This window comes from Pelobates fuscus, chromosome 7 (assembly GCF_036172605.1).
Source record: "Pelobates fuscus isolate aPelFus1 chromosome 7, aPelFus1.pri, whole genome shotgun sequence".
In the NCBI taxonomy this organism is placed as follows: domain Eukaryota; kingdom Metazoa; phylum Chordata; class Amphibia; order Anura; family Pelobatidae; genus Pelobates; species Pelobates fuscus.
In genome coordinates, this window is record NC_086323.1 from 47,798,994 (window position 1) to 47,803,838 (window position 4,845).

Sequence of the window (4,845 nt, forward strand, 5' to 3'; positions counted from 1 at the left end):
GACAATGGGTGGAGCTACCGCAATCTAGAACCAGTGACTGCTGCAGGGAATTGGCTTTATCTATAGACCTCAATGCTGTAGTCTTGTACATGCACAAGAGAACGGTAGTGACATCAGCTCCTGGTACTTAAGCAGCTGGAGCTGAAGAGGACCGGCCAGACACTGGTCCCCTATTGGCGATGTCACTGTTTGGGATCTTAGACATTCCGGCAAAGTCCTCAGAGGGTGACAGTGCTGCTTTATGTGTCCCTGGTTATATGTTCATTTAGTTCCCAATGTAAGCGTTACAATGCACATACTGGTGCCTTTTTAAAAAAATCAAATAGTTTATCTATATTTTTTAAGCTAGAATATGCATATCTCAAAGCACAAGGATCTGTGTTTTTTATGTAATTTTTATATAGCATCTTTTTATTATTCACTCTTTGTGGTTTTAAACTTTTCTCACATAAGGCTTTGTGTAAGACTATTGTACACTTGGTCCTTGTTCCATTAAAGCCAAGATTAGGAATCTGGAGTTCACGGACTACAAGATCCGTATGGCAAACTAAAGCTGATGGGAGTTGTTGTCTAGAAGTTGGGCTGCCAAAATCTTGAAGATTCACCACAGAGCACGTATTAAACAATGTATTCTGAATGCATCAACAGGACAGATTATATCCCCTCTGTACGGAGGAAGACTTGCTCGCAATGGGCCATGTTCCTGCCATTAAAAACCTCACTATAGGACAGACCATTTATTCTGGTAGTAAAACACTTTGCACAAAGAGCACTTTTGGTTCTCAAACAGAGAGCCCTTCACTACATAATTGAATAAGTAGGACATCCATTCATGTATTTTGCTGTATTGCTTTGGCGTTACCATATTGTAGCTAATCGGTGTTTGCATTGTGACTGTATATCTCTGGCTTCTATTGGGCTGGGTGTAGTATAAGTTGTTTCTTTCAGTTTTGTGCCACTAACTTTGCTATTTGTATACTTTTTGTATTTGATTCTTCTTAAAATAAACTGTCAGCTAAAACTGGGTTCTTTTTAAAACTGTGTTTTCTGTAAAAATTAAGAATCTAATGTCTGACGTGATGTTAAAGGGACACTTTAACACCTCTGTCTCTTAATGAAGTGGTCTGGGTGCAATGCCACTTATTTTCGCCCTGCAATCTTGAAACATTGCCATTTAGTAGATACATTAAATGTTTTGAATGCAGGGCTAAACACACTTCTAGTGGCTGGCTTCGTGACAGCCACTAGGGGGTGCTTCCATACTCAAAGTCTGACTCGGGGGGCGGGGCCTGACCGCAGAGCTGAGAGGAAGCAAACCTCTGCAGCTCCTGCTGACTGCCAGAGAAAAAGCAGAATTTAACTAACAAAAAGACGATTTCTCACTACAGAGAGGCCACCCAGCTCTTACTGAGACGAATAGGATGATACCATCCAAGCGACAATCCGAGCTGTGGCCACTCGCAACTACTCTGCGGCCTACAAGCGTGGCGGGCGTGGGGGAGACGGCCGCTCTCCCACAGCCACGACAAACTGAGACCCTAAGACTGGACCTACGTTCCCCCCCCCTCTGGACCGGTGGGGGTTATCCCGGTCCACCCTCATGCGAACCCCAAGCAAAGCAGGGGACTCAATACATCGACACAGGGCCCTAACCCTAACACCAGAGAGACCTCTAAAATGGCGGATGCCTGTGTTACAAATCGCTATTTGTAACTGGCCCTTTAAATGAGAAATTGCCCTGCTTCCCTGGATTGTGGAGAAGCATGTTTGCCAGCCTCCTGCCTCATGACTATGGCCCCTGGAAGATTGTGCCCCTGAAAACTTATTAACATTTATTGGGTGTGTATGGCCCTTTAAGAACCGTCTGGGGACATATTGTGACTTTGCTGAACAATGCCCCTTTAAGACTATGTCCCCAGACCGGTAAAATAACTTGTTCCTGGCTTTCTCCCTCTTGGTTCAGTAAATAGGGCTTACTGAACCAAGTATTACACAGGCGGACCACCCAGAAGTTAAAGTGTGCAGGCAATTTACCTCCCAGGCTGTGAGGTTACTGCAGGTTAATTGCACGTGGCGGCGGCCATCTTGGTTTCCTCGAATGCGGTCAGCGGTGTATGCTAAAGATTCTGTGGAACTGAAATCGGCTACACATTTTGCCGAACACCGCTGACCCTTACCTTCTCCCATACGGAATTTGCAGCTCCAGAGACTAAGTCCCGTTCGAAATGGGACTTAGTCGTTTTTTCGCATGAAATTGACCGACCGCACAGCCCAAATCTATGGAACTGTTTTGGGCAGGAAATTGTGCTTGCGGTCGGTCATAAAGGGACCTCCAGCTAACTTTTGATCCACTGGAGGGATTTGGCTGATTTTTGGAAGGGTTTATGTTTGATGTATGCTGAGTCTGAATATGCAGAATGTATGGTTTTAAAGTTACAGTGTGTGTGTAAAAACTGTATTTTTATTGTATGTAATAATTGGTTTAACTGTTTATCTGAGGGGAGGGAACCTGTGGGCTGTACTATGCTGTTATTGGTTAATTTCATCCTCCCCCTGGGAGTGTCCTGTGTGTACCTTATCCTAATAAAAAGCAGGCTGGGTGTTCCAGTCCTCAGACCTCTTCTGACCCTCAATACGTAGCCTCGTCTCGTTATTGGAGGGAATTGCTGTATCACACTGGGGATTGCTATGCTCTGCATATTCCCCTGAGCTCTTAATCACTTAGCTCTTGTAAGAGCTTGTTCCGGATACGCTCTCCTGGAGGAGAGGTCTTCCCCACACGGTCCTGGAGGACAGAAGCCGATCCAGGGTGGAAGGAAGACGGCGCGGCTCCAGTTAAGCTACGGCGGTTGTGGAGCCTGCGGTGGTTGTGGTGTCGTCTGCAGTGCTTGGAGTCCTCTGAGAGCGCTAGGAGCATCCATCAACGGAGGGTACTCGGTCGGAGTACACGGAGCTCCGTTACAGCCTGCCACGACACCGGCCTCAGCCAAGCATGGACAGACACGGAACAGACACGGAACAAAATATTCGCCTCTTTCTGGGAGAAACTAGAGGCCCGCATGCAGCCCCCAGTACCAGGGGGCACTGCCTGAGGACCCGCCGCGGAACCAGACGCGTGTGACCCAGGGAGGTAAGGCAGTGACCAAACCCGACCATCCATCCATGGCGGGCATAGCAAAGACCGCCTCCTGGCAACGCCATATGAACCCCAGGAGGGGCGTGAAACCCAAGAAAGCGACCTCATCAGGAGGGCTAATGAAGAGGTTTAGCAGCCCCCGACAGGCAAACAAAGCTCTGAACATACCTTGAAGGACATATCCTCAGACAAGCACACCACCTCGCGGCACAGGGGCTCCACACTTCCCCATACCCTGGAGACGGAGCAAGCTGCATTGAACAGAGCGGTGGGAATACACACAGCATCGGCTGAACCAGGACTGGGACTTAATACCAGGCAAAGTGCCTTATATCTCCCACCTTACTATGCTTCAGATAAACACACTCATAAGATTTATGTACACTCTAGTGAACTTATCATTTCGTTTATGATCATCCAGGGGATCGTAGGGGGGACATCAATAGATGTTATTCGACTAAACACTATTTGCACCCACACGTTGTATAGCTCACATTCATGCAGTTATAACTATTAGCATTTTTGCTTTAACCTAATATCAGTCTAGATTGCAAAACCTTATGTACAAATGTATGATAAGCACAGTATAGACCTGTATTTCTAGCTTACTAACTACGGTACTCCTCTATATAAAAAAAAAGTGCATTGTATCTGCAGCCACACTGTTGATCACCAATGTGTATTGCTATGATTGCACTAGCTATTGTGGCAGTGCACATCTGCTTGTTAACTCATGCACAACCTAAATAATAAAAAAAAAATAAAGTCTGACTCGTTTATGGGACATTGGAAGCATGTGACTGGATGCCGCTGTTTGAGAAGCATTGTATTGGATGAGAAGGCAATGAAGCAACACCTGCCGGTGACCTCACACAGGTGGTGCCGGCAACCGCACAAAGGGAGTTTCGGAGCTGGAAAAAGTGAATAAAAAATATTTTTCCTTTTTTTTTTGTTAGGGGGAGGTCCCTTTAATCTAAATAGTGCAGACACATGTTTGTATTCCTGACACTACAGTGTTCCTTTAATTATTGCTGTGTCTATGGTACTACCTTACTTTAAACATTCATTCAAAAAAGAAAAACCTACTAGCTTGGAGACATGCAACCTATCCAGCCAGGTGCCCACTGGAACTTGTTAGTAGATTCAGTTCATGAACCGCAGAGTTGCTTTGACAAGACAGCTATAGCACAAACTCATTTGATAAGCCTTGATGGTCTATAGTGATCGATGGAGGCGGATATTTTTGCAGTAGTAAAACTTTCTTTATTTATCATAAAGCTTTTTATGCAGATTGTCCTCCTGACAAGTTCTGAGCCAGAACAAGCACTTTAACTTGCATAAATGGATTTGTCACCAGTCTTTGACATATTGACGCCAAACATTTGTTGCATTACTTGGTAAAAGAGTTATAAAGATATCCATTAAACAAATTGTGAATTGCCAGGAGCTTAAAGTGAATTTAGAATGTTAAGCCTTTCCACTATATACCTGCCAAATGTCCTGACAGTCCTTGTTTTAAGTACAAATCCATCTGTCCCTCTTTTCTATCCTAATATCCCTATTTTCTAAGAGTTCCGTATTGTTGGTGTGTCTGAGTGTATAACAGAGCTCCACAGCAATAAAACTCACATTGATGGGTCTTAAAACTATATTTTTCGAAATCAGTACGTGTGAAAAAGATACATCCTTCTTGTTCTTATAATTTAGTG